This window comes from Hylobates moloch, unplaced genomic scaffold, assembly GCF_009828535.3.
Source record: "Hylobates moloch isolate HMO894 unplaced genomic scaffold, HMol_V3 SCAFFOLD_20, whole genome shotgun sequence".
In the NCBI taxonomy this organism is placed as follows: domain Eukaryota; kingdom Metazoa; phylum Chordata; class Mammalia; order Primates; family Hylobatidae; genus Hylobates; species Hylobates moloch.
The window spans coordinates 52,733,067-52,749,937 of NW_026652295.1; the positions used below are offsets into that span (position 1 = coordinate 52,733,067).

The 16,871-nt window shown below is 35.5% G+C and overlaps 1 protein-coding gene across 1 annotated transcript in view; it reads left to right on the forward strand.

Moving 5' to 3' along the window:
* The first annotated feature begins 1,298 nt into the window (after window positions 1-1,298).
* HCRTR2 (hypocretin receptor 2) overlaps window positions 1,299-16,871 on the forward strand; it is a 177,696-nt gene continuing 162,123 nt past the window's right edge. Inside the window, exon 1 of the mRNA XM_032140861.2 lies at window positions 1,299-1,375. The gene's annotated coding sequence lies outside the window, so the exon portion shown is untranslated. The remainder of the gene's footprint in view (window positions 1,376-16,871) is intronic.

The following is a 16,871-nucleotide window of genomic DNA, read 5'->3' on the forward strand; positions in this document are numbered from 1 at the left end:
CCTCTTAATCTTTTCCATCAAGAAATACCAGACTACAGAGACGAATGCACATCTCTGAAAATTTCTTTGAAATTTTATCACAAAATGTGATATTTTACAATCTGCTCTATAATACAAATACTTTATTATTAACTAATTATTATCTTAAATGAGTTACCATCAAAACAATAGTTTCCTACCCGTCTCAGGGGGTTACAGAACAAGGTTTTTCTTGTAGTTAGAACAGGGAGTCAAACATCCTGGGTTCAAGTTTGTCTTCACCACTTACAATCTTGGGCAAGCCACTTACACAATTGCGAATGAAATAGTATGTCCTACATACAGTTGTTCTCCCTTATATAATTAGGAAGAAAGCAGCACTTACTATGTAGTAAGTGTTGCTCTGAAGTTTCAGTGTAACGTCACATGCAGAACTTAGCCTATTGCCTAGAACAGTATTAAACCCCCTGTATGGATCAGGCAATGTTTTATGTGCATTTCAGGCAACTGAACCTTCATTTCATATCATTTGCAGCTTCTTGGAAATGACTACTATCTATCTTGGTGTCATACTATTTTAAGAGTTCTGATGTATATACATGTATGGATTTAAATTATATCGTATTTTCACTGAGTAATGAATATCTCATAGTAATCACTGAAGAGAAGCATTCAGCATAGCATTCACCAAAGGATAGGGTAAAGCAATATTTTTAGGCTACTGCTGAAAATATCATTAGAAATATCTTCCCTTTGACAGTAGAGTCACACATATATATGAGAGTAAAATGGTTTTTGAGCAACCAGTTAGTATTTTCTCTTGGTCAAAAGAAATCCCAGCTCAAGTACTTTCCTCAACTAAATCAGATTACTAATTATGCTTTTTTTAATGTGTGGATTAATATACTCAAATTACTTATACCACCGCAAGAAGCATTCTAGATTGAAATCTAAAATTCTGTTTTCACTGGAGTGGTCTTAAGTGTACTTAAAAAAGAAAAGAGAAGAATATTATTATAATGCCTTGTAGTGTTAATGGAAAGTCAGTCTTAAAAAATTCTGCTGAGTTTGTCAACTATGGACTATTCTTCATTCTTAAAAATGCATGGAATTACTCACCTCCTATAACTCTTACCCCTTTGTGCTGACTATTTTCTCCTATGGAGACAGATATTAATTCAACCTTGAGTTTAAAAACTCTTACTAGCACCTTCCCTGCCAACCTATCAGAGCACAGCAAGGTCTCAAGGTTACTGCTTATGTAATTACAAAAGATCTTATTATGTATAATAAAAGTTAGTGTTTTCAGCATTCCTTTTGACTCACCAAAACAAATCAAGAGGTGAATATATTGAAGTGAGTTATTTTTAGTGAAGGTGCAATTTGAGCATTCAAGGTATGTACTTACGTTAATTCATTTACTCTGTATTTTTTCTGTTTATTCAAGTCAATTCAATAAATATTTATTGAATAACAACCATGTTTTAGAAATTGTCCTAAGGAATATTCCGATTTATTAAAGATAACTTATAAAATATTTTGCCACTATTCTTCAACTTTTTGTTAACCACCAAGCATTCTACAGATTCTGTTTTCTCAGACATCATCATGGTAAATACATCAAGCTAGTCCTGACAAAACCCTGGATTAAATTCAGCCTATGTGCTGTTATTTTACACAAATCTTTTGCACATGCCTACATGCCCCTTTCGCTGGTATCACTCGCGTAGGCTGTAAAGAGGCCTGTGTTTAGCATGTCTATCAAAAAAGATACTTAACATTTTCAATCTCAAACAGATGTGACTATATGTAATTCAAGGAGTCATCAAAGCATCTTCTAGTGTGACTTTCCAAGATGATTCTGTAAGTGATTGCTATGACTGTCTTTCTTTCCAAGGTGATTCTGCAAGTGATTGCAAAGGGCACATAAGCAAATTACTGCTTGCTGGTTTATCTATATTTGTCATTTTCTTACTTTCTGTGTAGATGTCTTGTTTGTAGGTGCAAAATATTTTCTGCTAATTATTCTTTAAAATTTTATGATTTTTAAAAATTGATCATTTATAAAGTCTTATAGCATTATTTTTGAAACGGAAATGAGCATGCTTGCAAAAATATTCAAATACTATAAAAGGATATATGACTCAAAGTAAGTCTCCTTCATACCCTGACTTCTTGCCTCCCAGTTCTTTGCTCCCCAAAGCAACTACCGTTACTAGCTTCTTGTTTTTGGTTTCAGAGATAATCCATACATTTATGAATACATAGATATCTTTATTTTTATCTCTGTCTCTCTGTCTCTTTTCAATATATAAAGGGATAGGCATAAGTAGATAGACAGATAGATGATAGATAGCTACATGCATGCATGAACTGTACAAATATATTTATTTCTCCCTTTTTTCCTCCCCTATAGGTTCTGTAACATATACACTATAAAATATTTTCTCCTTGACCTTTTTTAAAATTGGCAGTATATTTTAAAAAGCCTAATCTTTAAAAAATGTATATATTAGTATTGTTGCAAAAATAATAGTTTCACAAAATGTTTGATTTGCTTCAGGTTCCTTTCTTATCAAGTTTTACACATACATAAATTTCAAACGATATGAATAATATTTTAAATATACATCCTGGTATAGTTTTGATTTTCTAAATTTACTGCTGATTTTTACAGCCATCTACTCATTGTAATTAGATGAGTGCTTATATCATTCTCTGTTTTACTCACAGTCAGCCTCTGGAAGTATGCTGTGACTATTGTAATACTTCACGGGTGTTTCTAAATACCCCTCATAATTTTGTGCATATTCATTGCTTATGATTTGCTATGCTTAAAGTTTTCTATTTTAAACCAGCTATCCATACTTTTGGTTGAAAATATAATAGCACTAAAATCAGAAAAGAAAAAAATTGATGCACGTTATATTTTATTATCAATAAATTCATGATGATAAGAGGTAAAACTAAATGAAATTTTAAAATTGCATTTAAAAATGGTTTTTAAAAATGCTACATGAAATCAAGCTCCTATATGATAATCAGTGGTTTTATTCTGAAGGCAACTTTTTTTATTGCTTCATAAGGAGATAAACTTTATATCCTTCAGATTGGGAAAATGGTGGATAGGAGGCAGGACTAACTTGCAGCTCCCACCCGGATGGACAGAACAGCGGGTAGAGACTCACATTATGAACTTTTGCTCCAAGAACTACCACGGGAACATACCAGTAAAACCAAAAGAATTCACAGACCCTTTGAAAGAAACAGCTTATTGCTGCAAACTCCAAGAGACAGCTGAAAAGCTGTGAGTGCCCAAAATGTGAGATGGAGAAAGTCCACTTCTGAACACACATCCTCACCTCAATTCATTTCAGCTCTAGGTAAGGTTAAATTTTTCTAGGTAAGGTTAATTCCTTCTAGGTTAAGTCCTTCACAAGAGAGAGAAGGATTTAACCTTACCTAGAGCTGAAATGAATTTAGAGAGCTGAAAGGAATATAAAAGTAGAAGCAGCAGAAGGAAGAGCACTGTAGGCAATTCTGGCCCCTAAGGAAGCCCAGGGAACACACTTCTGACTTTATTTCACAGGTGTCCTTGGGGAGAGCTGCCAGTGGAATTGGGGAAAGACCACAGGGAGAAGAAAACATCTGGCTTTTTGTAATTTTGTAATAATTTCACCAGAGTGCAAATTTTCCAGGGCAGAAGGGGGGGGGGTTGGGGTGAACAGAGAGAGCACAGAAGCCATTGTGGGGAGGGGCGAAGCCTGAAATCCTGCTAGTTTTCTCAGCAGGGAGGCTTGTAGCCTGGGGCAAGTTCTCAGCTCCACTCACCGACTGCCTGGATATAAATTTCGTGCTGTTGAGGGAGCATGGCTGTCCACCTCACTCCCCTGCTACCTCCTCTGGAGCAGGTGCTGGTATCCACAGCTGAGGGACCTAAAGACTGATCACATCACGGGACTCTTTGCAGACACTTCCCAGTACCAGCCCAGAGCCTGGTAGCTCCACTGGGTGGCTAGACACAGAAATAACAATCACTGCAGTCTAGCTCTCAGGAAGCCCCCCTTTCTAGGGGAAGAGGGAGAGCACCACATCAAAGGAACACCTGTTGGACAAAAAAACTGAGATCTTTTCTCTGTCATAATCTACCCAAATGAGAAGGAGCCAGAAAAACAATTCCTGTGCTATGACAGAACAAGGTTCTTTAACACCCCCAGAAGATCACACTAGCTCACCAGCAATGGATTTAAACCAAGATGAAATATCTGAATTGCCAGAAAAAGAATTCAGAAGGTCAATTTTTAAGCTACTCAAGGAGGCACCAGAGAAAGGTAAATACCAACTTAAAGAAATTAAAAAAAAAAATGTTATAGGATATGGATGGAAAAACCTCCAGAGAAATAGGTAGCATAAGAAACAATCGCAACTGGGAATGAAGGACACACTTATAGACATGAAAAATACCTGGAAATTCTCAACAATAGAATCAAATAGAAGAAAGAATTTCAGAGCTCACAGACAAGGCTTTTGAATTAACACAATCTGATAAGACAAAGAAAAAAGATTTTTTTTTTAAATAAACAAAGCCTCTAAGAAGTGTGGGATATGTTAAGCAGCCAAACCTAAGAATAATTGGTGTTCCTGAGGAAGAAGAGAAATCTAAAAGTTTGTAAAACATATTTGAAGGAATAATTGAGGAAAACTTCCCTGGAGGTGCTAGAGATCTAAACATTTGAATACAAGAAGCTCAAAGAACATCTGGGAAATTCATTACAAAAAGATCATTGCCTAGGCACATGGTCATCAGGTTATCTAAAGTCAAGAAGAATGAAAGAATCTTAAGAGCTGTGAGGCAAAAGTATCAGGTAACCTACAAGGGAAAACCCAGCAGATAAACAGCAGATTTGTCAGCAGAGACCCTACAAGATAGAAGGGATTGGGGTTCTATCTTTAGCCTCCTTAAACAAAATGATTATCAGCCAAGAATTTTGTATCTAGTGCTTAAGTTTCATAAGTAAAGGAAAAGATAGTCTTTTCCAGACTAACACATACTGAGAGAATTTGCCACTACTAAGCCAGCACTACAAGAACTACTAAAAGAAGCTCTAAATCCTGAAACAAAACCTCAACATGCACCAAAATAGGACTTTCTTAGAGCATAAATCTCATGGGGCCTATAAAACAATAACACAACAACAACAAAAACAAAGTATTCAGGCAATAACTAGCATGATGAATAGAATAATACCTCACCTCTCAATACTAACACTGAGTGTAAATGGCCTAAATGCTCTACTTAAAAGATACAGAATGAGAGAATGGATAAAAATTTACCAACCAAATATCTGCAGTCTTCAAGAGACTCACCTAACAGATAAGGACTTATATAAACTTAAGGTAAAGGAGTAGAAAAAGATATTCCATGCAAATGGACACGAAAAGCAAGCAGGAGTAGCTATTCTTATATCAGACAAAACAAACTTTAAAGCAACAATGGTTAAAAAAAAAAAGACAAAGAGGAACATTGTATAAATATAAAAGGTCTAGTGCAACAGGAAAATACCACAGTCCTAAATATAAATGCACCTAACACTGGAGTTTCCAAATTTTTGAAACAATTTATAGTAAACCTAAGAGATGAGATAGACAGAAAATAATAGTGGGAGACTTCAATACTCGACTGAAAGAACTAGACAGGTCATCAAGACGGAAAGTCAACAATGAAACAATGGACTTAAACTATACCCTAGACAAACAAACTTAACAGACATTTACAGAACATCCCACTGACAACTGCAGAATATACATTCTATTCATCTGCACGTGGAACATTCTTCAAGATCGATCATATGATAGGTCACTAAACAAGTCTCAACAAATTTAAGAAAATCGAAATTATATCAAGTACTCGTTCAGACCAGAGTAGAATAAAACTGAAAATCAACTTCAAAAGGAACTCTCAAAACCATGCAAGTACATTGAAATTAAATAACGTACTCCTGAATGATCTTTGGGTCAACAATGAAATCAAGATGGAAATGGATACAGCAAAAGTGGTGCTAAGAGGAAAGTTCATAGCCTTAAATGCCTACATCAAAAAGTCTGAAAGAGCACAAATAGACAATCTAAGGTTACACCTCAAGGAACTAGAGAAACAAGAACAAACCAAACCCAAACCTAGCAAAAGAAAAGAAATAACAAAGATCTGAGCAGAACTGAATGAAATTGAAACAAAAAACATATAAATGAAACAAAAAGCTGTTTCTTTGAAAAGATAAAATTGATGGAATATTAGTAAGATTAACTGAAGAGAGAAGATCCAAAGCTAAATTAGAAACAAAATGGGAGATATTAAAACTGATACCACAGAAATATGAAAGATTATTCAATGGTACTGTGAACACCTTTACATTCACAAACTAGAAAATCTAGAGGAGATGGATAAGTTCCTGGAAATATACAAGCTTCTACATTAAACCAGGAAGAAATCAAATCTCTGAACAGAACAATAACACGCAGTGAGATTGAAGTGATAATTTAAAAATTGCCAACAAATAAAAGTCCAGCACTAGATGGATTCACAACTGAATTCCATTAGAAATTCGAAGAATAATTGGTACCAATCCTGTTGATATTATTCCAAAAGATAGAGGAAATCCTCCCTAAATCATTCTATGAAGCCAGCATTATCCTGATACCAAAATCAGGAAAGGACCTAACGAGAAAATAAGACTAAAGACCAATGTCCCTGATGAACATAGATACAAAAATCCTCATTGAAATTCTAGCTAACTGAATACAACAGCATATCAAAAAGATAATCCATTATGATCAAGCAGGTTTTATAGTAGGGATTCAGGAATGGTTTAACATATGCAAATCAATAAATGTGATGCACCACGTAAACAGAATTAAAGAGAAAAATCACATGATCATCTCAGTAGATGCAGAAAAAGCATTTGACGAAATTCAGCACCCCTTTATGATTAAAACCCTCAACAAAATCAGCATAGAAGGAACATATCTTAGGGTAATAAAAGCTATCTATGAAAAATGCACAGTCAACATTATACTAAATGAGGAAAAGTTGAAGGCATTCCCCCTGAGAACTGAAGCAAGGTGAGGATGCCAACTTTCACCACTTCTATTCAACATAGTACCATAAGTTTTAGCCAGAGCGATTAGACAAGAGAACAAAATAATGTGCATTACAGTTGGCAAAGAGGAAATCAAACTGTTGCTGTTTGCCAGTGATATGACTGTATACTTAGAAAACCCTAAAGACTCATCTTAAAAGCTCCTAGAGCTGATCAATGAATTCAGTAAAGTTTCAGGATACAAAATCAAGGTACACAAATCAGTAACACTGCTATATACCAACACGACCAAGCTGAGAATCAAATTCAGAATTCAACCCCTGTTACAATAGTTGCAAAAACACATACAGATCGGTGTACCTTAGGAATATATCTAACCAAGGAGGTGAAATACTTCTACAAGGAAAACCTCAAAACACTGCTGAAAGAAATCATAGACAACACAAATGGAAAAACATCCCATGTTCATGGATATATAAAATCAATATTGCGGAAATGACAATACTGCAAAAGCTATCTACAAGTTCAATGCAATTCCCATCAAAATACTATCATCATTCTTCACAGAACTAGAAAAAAAAAACCTTAAATTCCTATGATACCATAAAAGAGCCCACATAGCCAAAGCAAGACTAAGCAAAAAGAATAAATCTGGAGGTATCACATTACCTGACTTCAAACTATACTACAAGGCTATAGTCAACAAAACAGCATGGTACTAGTGTAAAAGTAAGCATATAGACCAAGGGAACAGAACAAATAACCCAGAAATAAAGCCAAATACTTACAGCCAATTGATCTTCAACAAAGCAAACAAAAACATAAAATGGGGAAAGGTCACCCTATTCAAGGAATGGTGCTAGGATAACTGGCAAGCCACTTGTAGAAGAATCATACTGGATCCTCATTTCTCACCTTATATAAAAATCAACTTAAGATAGATCAAAGACTTAAATCTAAGAGCTGAAAGCATAAAAATTCTAGAAGATAACACTGGAAAAACCCTTCTAGACATTGGCTTAGGCAAAGACTTCATGACCAAGAACCCCAAAGCAAATGCAACATAAACAAAGATAAATAGATGAGACTTAATTAAACGAAAAAGCTATTACACAGCAAGAGAAATAATCAGCAGAGTGAACAGACAACCCACAGAGTGGGAGAAAATCTTCACAAACTATGCATGTGACAAATGAGGAATATCCAGAATCTACGAGGAACTCAAACAAATCTGCAAGAAGAAAACAAATAATCCCATCCAAAAGTGGGCTAAGGACATGAATAGACATTTCTCAAAAGAAGATACACAAATGGCCAACAAACATTTGAAAAAATGCTCAGCATCACTAATTATCAGGAAAATGCCAATCAAAACCACAATGTGATACCACCTTACTCCTGCAAGAGTAATTTTATCCATTTAAACCATAATTTAAAAATAAAAAAAAATAGATGTTGGTGTGGATGTGGTGAAAAGGGAACATTTTTACACTGCTGGTGGGAATGTAAACTAGTACAACCACTTTGGAAAACAGTGCGGAGATTCCTTAAAAAGCTCAAAGTAGACCTACCATTTGATCCAGCAATCTGACTGCTGAGTATCTACCCAGAGGAAAAGGAGTCATATACGAAAAAAACACTTGTGCATGCATGTTTACGGCAGCACAATTTGCAATTGCAAAAATATGGAACCAGCCCAAATGCCCATGAACCAGCAGTGGATAAAGGAAATTTGGTATATATAATGGAATACTACTCAGCCATAAAAAGGAATGAAATAATGGCATTTGCAGCAACCTGGATGGAATCGGACACCATTATTTTAAGTTAAGTAACTCAGGAATGGAAAACCAAACATCATGTGTTCTCACTCATAAGTGGGAACACAAAGGCATAAGAATGATACAATGGACTTTAGGAACTTTGGGGGAAGAGTGGAAGGGTGAGGGTTAAAATACTACAGATTGGGTACAGTGCACACTGCTCAGGTGATAGGTACACCAAAATCTCAGAAATCACCACAAAAAAACTCATGTAACCAAACACCACCTATTTCTCAAAAACCTATTGAAATTAAAAAAAAAGTATCATTCAAATTCAAAAAAAGTGACAAACTTGTTCTACACACAAAACAACACAAAATAGAACAAACAACTACCTATGTGAGCTACTTGGAAACTTCAATCCCTTTTCTCCCGATTATTTAGCGTTCATCCTGCGCACTAACACTGTTAACAGTATTTCTTCCCAGTAATGCTCCTGTTTCCCTGAGCTGAGTACAATCAAACAACAATATGTTTCCATCAAATTCCAATAACCCAGATTATCCAAACATTTGAAAGCCATTCAGAATTTCTACCCTCTGTATTTGCAACGTCCACCTACCTTGCACAAAAACAGGATACTAATATAGAAAAGGAAAATGCTGCTAGTTTTGCTGTCTATACAATAGTCGTTTAAAAATTTATAATTTGTCTTCCAAAATTTTCAAACGATGAGTATAAAGTGCTGATGCTATAAGAAAGACTCCATATTCCAATAAATTAATGTTTGTATTTTTATAATTTGACCTACACAAAAGCATTATTTGAGCTGGTTACCTAATACAGAAACAAAGTACCTATTCTGTAGAGTAGAAGATACTTACCCTAGTCAGACTATAAAGTGCAGCACTCAAATCTAAGTTTATAATTAAAGGGTGAGTGGGTGTGGAGAAGCAAGGCTTTCACTACCAAAGACCCTTATTTTCCAATGACACTGCTGCACTTTCAGAGGCATGCAGGCATACAAATTAGAAATGTGCATGCTAAGGTTTTGGAACTGTAGTCAAGTGACAGAGAACAGAGCTGTGGGTGAGAATTTTCCAATAGTGTTTGCAGAATTAAGGTGTACCACATTAGTATAGTTAGTATAATCCTGAGTTTATTACCTTCTCTCTTCTACTTCTGCACCTTATCATGCAAACATTTCTATCTTTCATTTATCCATGTATACTCTATTGATTTTATTAACTTATGAGTTCCTCAACCTACTTATTCAATTTTGACTGTTGTGGCTTGAGCACAGAATCTAGGTGTTGATCACTTCTAGTTCTCAATCCCAGAGATTCAGAGTAGAGACTTTTCATTTAAAAGAATAATCCATCAGGCCAAGTTCAAGTCCTTCAACTGCTAAAGTAGTTGTATTAAATTGGGCTATTTAATCAATTTTCTAAACTTCTGCTTAGTCACCTGTGGCACAAATATAGTAATATCAAATGCACTGTGTTGCTGAAGAGTGTGTGTGTGTGTGTGTGTGTGTGTGTAGTAGTAGTAGTAGTACTAGCAGTAGTAGCAGCAGGTAAAGTGCTTAGCGTAGTGCCACGCATATTCTCTAAAACGCTTGCTACCATTTTATTCCAGTGGAATTTTAGAATGGTAGTTACCATTTTTATTGTTGTTATTGTTATTCCATAACCTTTATTAAGTCAAATGGAAAGCAATTGACATGTCCACCTCGATTTTATGTAGCTTTTAGTAGATTTAGGGGTATCAGCTGTTACTTAATCAGAAAATGGTAATAGCTGAACCATGAGAAGATGAAACATAAATAATACAGAGATATTCATTCAAACTATTACTCTAAGTTAAAATTTAAATATATATATATATTTGTATTTTTCAATTACTACATTTGTTTTGTTTGAGGTTGATATTGTTTCCATGACATATGTGTGTAATGTATCAAATTATCTAGCATGCATAAGTTTCCATAGAGCTTCAAAATGTCTCAGGTATTCAAGAATGTTTAAATCCAAATTTATTTCTTGTAGCCTCATGGGATTTTTTGTCTCAAGACATTTCCATTTTTTTTAATTTTTACAAAATATTGTCAATATATTGGCTTGTGCTGTGGTAACAGAAATTTACTAACTACAAAGAGAAACAGAATTATATGTAAAGCTTGAGAAGTTTTCCTCATCTAGAATCTATGGTCTGAACGCAGAAGTTCTTTTATTTATAAGAAATGGCCAGTAAAACAGATAGACTATATCACATAGTATAACATTGTTTACTGGCATGTATGAGACTTACATTATTTTGTTAATGCAAATTATTTGAGTCGACTAACTTTTAGTCTGCATAATCTTGAAAATATTTCGATGTGTTTAGATTTAATTAGGGAATATATATATTTTTCATCATTGGTTTTTGTATTTAAAAAATATTAAAAGAGGCTAAAATACTTCTGGGGAAGATAAAAAAGGAGAGAGTCAGAAGGAAGAGGAAGAGGGAAAGAAAAAAATAAGGGAAAGAGGAGAAGAAAGGAAAAAGGGAAGAAGGGAGAAGCCAGGAGAGAAAAGAATCACCAATTTGTGGTTAAAATTACAAATATTTCTTATTGAAATACCTAGAATATAATTGATCTAAAAAAAGTCTTTGTTCTATTCAGTTAGACCTGGACATCTGCTTCCAAATGATTGTATCAAAAATAGTGGTTATTCTGAACAGTACTGTAAAGAGAGAGAGAGAAGAAAGCTCTTATTCCAGTGGCAACAGATCAGAAGCCTCTCCTCAAAGGTCATAATTATGAAAGGTACTAACAGTCTAAATGATGAGCTCCAAGTGACTAAGTGGGTTCAGAAACCCCCCAGAACTCTAATTTGTGGTAAAAGGAAAGTGTGAAGAAGTCATAGGCCACAGGCAGCAGATTTCCATCTTTGCTAAATGGGCTTTCCTCACTCATTAGAGATTGGACATTAAATAAAACATCTGACAAAGACCGGGGCACTCCATCTACAGTTGTATATAAAAGAGAGAACCAATGAAAAAACTACATGTAGAGTATGATGTCAGATGATCAAATAACAATTGCATTAAATGGACTGAGAAAAGCTAAGTCATGATAATTATCTGAACTTGGACACCATTCAAATAATGTCTGGAATATGGATCCATATTGTAAAAATGTCAAAGTTTATAAACCAAGGAAAATGTAAATGTGAGTAGTACTTAAGTACAAATTTATAATCTTTTAAAGCACTCAAATACATTGCTATATTAGATATTTGTCATTGCTCTGATAAATTAAGTGAGAAAGTATCATGGTAGCTATTTCATTTTACAAGATAAGCTAAATGCTCAAAGAGGTTGAATCAAACAGATCTAAAGTAGTAAACAAGGGATTAGAATCCAATCTACTGAATCTCAGATAAGTGCTCTTTTTTTTGTTTTGGTTTTTTTACTGATATACAATCGTCGTTCATATTCATGGGGCACATGTGATATTTTGCATTGTGTGAACAATGCATAGTGGTCAGATTATTTAGAATATTCATCACCTCAAGCATTACTATTTATTTGTTCTAGGAACCTGTAAAATCTTCTCTTTTAGCTATTTTGAAACATATAATAAATTATTAATTGTAATTACCCTATTGTACTCTCTTTAATTACAGAGCAATTGCACCTGTTGTAATTATTTTCTGCATACTCTCCATCCACAGGATTTCACTTCCTGATTCCACTGTGTAGAAACTGGAATTTCTATTGAGGTTTTAGCCAACATGCTGCACCTGCCCTTGGGATAAAGTCTCAAAAAAAAAAAAAATAGGGAAGTGGAAAACTTATCCTCTTGCCAGTTACTTCTCCTAATTTTTACTTTCCTCCACAGTCTGTTTTATTTTTTTTCTGTTTTTCCTTTTTTTAACTTTTATTTTAAGTTCAGGGGTACATGTGCAGGATCTGCAGGTTTATAATATAAGTAAATTTGTGTCATGGAGGTTTGTTATACAGATGATTTCATCACCCACGTATCAAGCCTAGTATCCACTTGTTATTTTTCCTGATCCTGTCCCTCCTCTCACCCTCCACTCTCCACAAGGCCCCAGTGTGTGTGTTCCCCATTGTGTGTCCATGTGTTCTCATCATTTAGCTCCCACCTATAAGTGAGAACATGTGGTATTTGGTTTTCTGTTCCTGAGTTAGTTTGCTTAGGATAATGACCTCCAGCTCCATCCATGTTCCTATAAAAGATATGATTTTGGGTTTTCTTATAACTGCATAGTATTTCATGGTGTATATGTACCACATTTTTTTATCCAGTCTATCATTGATGGACATTTAGGTTCACTCCATGTCTTTGCTGTTGTGAATAGTGTTGCAGTGAACATATGTGTGCATGTGTCTTTATGATAAAATGATTTATATTCCTTTGGGTACATACTCAGTAATGAGATTACTGGGTTGAATAGTATTTCTGTCTTTAGGTCTTTGAAGAATTGCCACACTGTCTTCCACAATGGCTGAACTAATTTACACTCCCACCAACAGTGGATAAGTTTTCCTTTTTCTCCACAACCTTGCCATCATCTGTTATCTTTTGACTTTTTAATAATAGCCATTCTCACTGGTGTTAGGTAGTATCTCATTGTGGTTTTGATTTGTATTTCTCTATTGATTATTGAGGATCAGCTTTTTTATTTATATGATTGTTGGCTGCATGTACGTCATCTTTTGAAAGGTACCTGTTCATTTTTTGCCCACTTTTAAATGGGGTTATTTGTTTATCTTGTAAATTTGCTTATTTATTTATTTATTCTTTTTTAAATTATACTTTAAGTTCTGGAGTACATGTGCAGAATGTGCAGTTTTCTTACATAGGTATACACGTGCCATGGTGGTTTGCTGCACCCATCAACCCATCACCCACATTAGGTATTTCTCCTTGTGCTGTTCCTCCCCTATCCCCCAACCCCCCAACAGGCACTAGTGTGTGATGTTTCCCTCCCTGTGTCCATGTGTTCTCCTTGTTCAACTCTCACTTATGAGTGAGAACATGTGGTGTTTGGTTTTCTATTCCTATGTTAGTTTGCTGAAAATAATGGTTTCCAGCTTCATCCCTGTAAAGGACATGAACTCATTTTTTTTTTTTATGGCTGCACAGTATTCCATGGGGTATATGTGCCACATTTTCTTTATTCAGTCTATCATTGATGGGCATTTGGGTTGGTTCCAAGTCTTGGCTATTGTGAATAGTGTCACAATAAACATACGTGTGCATGTGTCTTTATAGTAGAGCAATTTATAATCCTTTGGGTATATACCCACTAATGGGATTGCTGGGTTAAATGGTATTTCTAGTTTTAGATCCTTGAGGAGATGCCACACTGTCTTCCACAATGGTTGAACTAACTTACACTCCCACAACAGTGTAAAAGCATTCCTATTTCTCCACGTCCTCTCCAGCATTTGTTGTTTCCTGACTTTTTAATGATCGCCATTCTAACTGGCATGAGATGGTATCTCACTGTGGTTTTGATTTGCATTTCTCTAATAACAAGTGATAATGAGCATTTTTTCATATGTCTGTTCGCTGCATAGATGTCTTCTTTTGAGAAGTGTCTGCTCATATCCTTTGTTCACTTTTTGATGGTTTTTTTTTTTTTTGTAAATTTGTTTAAGTTCTTTGTAGATTCTGGATGTTAGCCCTTTTTCAGATGGATAGATTGCAAAGTTTTCTCCCATTCTGTAGGTTGCCTATTCACTCTGATGATAGTTTATTTTGCCATGCAGAAGATCTTTAGTTTAATTAGATCCCATTTGTCAATTTTTGACTTTTGCTGCCATTGCTTTTGGTGTTGTAGACATGAAGTCTTTTCCCATGCCTATGTCCTGAATTGTATTGCCCAGGTTTTCTTCTAGGATTTTTATGGTTTTAGGTCTTACATTTAAGTCTTTAATCCATCTTGAGTTGATTTTTATATAAGGTGTAAGGAAGGGGTCCAGTTTCAATTTGCTGCATATGGCTAGCCAGTTTTCCCAACACCATTTATTAAATAGGGAATATTCTCCCCATTGCTTGTTTGTGTCAGAGATCAGATGGTTGTCGATGTGTGGTGTTATTTCTGAGGCCTCTATTCTGTTCCATTTGTCTATATATCTGTTTTGGTACCAGTACCATGCTGTTTTGGTTACTGTAGCCTTGTAGTATAGGTTGAAGTCAGGTAGTGTGATGCCTCCAGGTTTGTTCTTTTTGCTTAGGATTGTCTTGGCTATGTGGGCTCTTTTTTGGTTCCATATTTTTTTTCCAATTCTGTGAAGAAAGTTAGTGGTAGCTTGATAGGGAGAGCATTGAATCTATAAATTACTTTGGGCAGTATGGCCATATTCATGATATTGATTCTTCCTATCCATGAGCATGGAATGTTTTTCCATTTGTTTGTGCCCTCTCTTAATTCCTAGAGCAGTGGTTTGTAGTTCTCCTTGAAGAGGTCCTTCACATCCCTTGCAATTTGTATTCTTGGGTATTTATTCTCTTCATAGCAGTTGTGAATGGGAGTTCACTCATGATTTGGCTCTCGTTTGTTATTGGTGTATAGGAATGCTTGTGATTTTTGCACATTGGTTTTGTATCCTGAGACTTTCCTGAAGTTGCTTATCAGCTTACGGAGATTTGGAGCTGAGAAGATAGGGTTTTCTAAATATACAATCATGTCATCTGCAAACAGAGAGAATTTGACTTCCTCTCTTTCTATTTGAATACCCTTTATTGCTTTCTCTTGTCTGATTGCCCTGGCCAGAACTTCCAATACTATGTTGAATAGGAGTGGTGAGAGCTCTGTCTCTGTTCCATTGGTCTGTATCTCTGTTTTGGTACCAGTACCACGCTGTTTTGGTTACTGTAGCCTTGTAGTATAGTTTGAAGTCAGGTAGTGTGATGCCTCCAGCTTTGTTCTTTTGGCTTAGGATTGTCTTGGCAATGTGGGCTCTTTTTTGGTTCCATGTGAACTTTAAAGTAGTTTTTTCCAATTCTGTGAAGAAAGTCATTGGTAGCTTGATGGGGATGGCGTTGAATCTATAAATTACCTTGGGCAGTATGGCCAATTTCACGATATTGATTCTTCCTATCCATGAGCTTGGAATGTTCTTCCATTTGTTTGTGTCCTCCTTTATTTCGTTGAGCAGCGGTTTGTAGTTGTCCTTGAAGAGGTCCTTCACATCCCTTGTAAGTTGGATTCCTAGGTATTTTATTCTCTTTGAAGCAATTGTGAATGGGAGTTCACTCGTGATTTGGCTCTCTGTTATTGGTGTATAGGAATGTTTGTGATTTTTGCACCCACTGTCCAACCTGGCCCGATGAGATGAACCAGGTACCTCAGCTGGAAATGCAGAAATCACCTGCACTCTGCGTTGACCTTGCTGGGAGCTGCAGACCGGAGCTATTCCTATTTGGCCATCTTGTCAGAATCTTTCTTAAAAGCCTCTCCTGCAGTATTTTGTGATTGATCTGTGAGGTCTGAGACAGCTTTGTTCTTGCTTTCTTGTTGTTGTTTTGATTCCTTCCTTAATTGTCTTATGCCTAACTAACTAGAAGCAATTTTCAGCATCTTCCTCACACTTAGGGCAAAGCTACACAGATGAGTAAAATCAGTATCAGCCTCTTGCATTATAGATCTCTGGGGTTTGTTTCAAGGCATGTCATGTGCTTGAGTCAGAAGCCAGAAACAATCTCATCAATGTCCAAAAGGAGACCTTGCCTAAATTTATCACTAGATGAATAGTTTGCAAAAATTCTCTCCAATGTGTTAGATTGTCTGTTTACTCTGTTGATAGTTTATTTTGCTGTGCAGAAGCTCTTTAGTTTAATTAGATCCAACTTGTCAATTTTTGCTTTTGTTGCAATTGTTTTTGGCATCTTTGTCATGAAATCTTTGCCTATTCCTATGCCCTGAGTGGTATTGCCCAGGTTGTCTTCAGGATTTTTATAGTTTTGTGTTTTACATTTAAGTCTTTAATCCATCTTGAGTTAATTTTT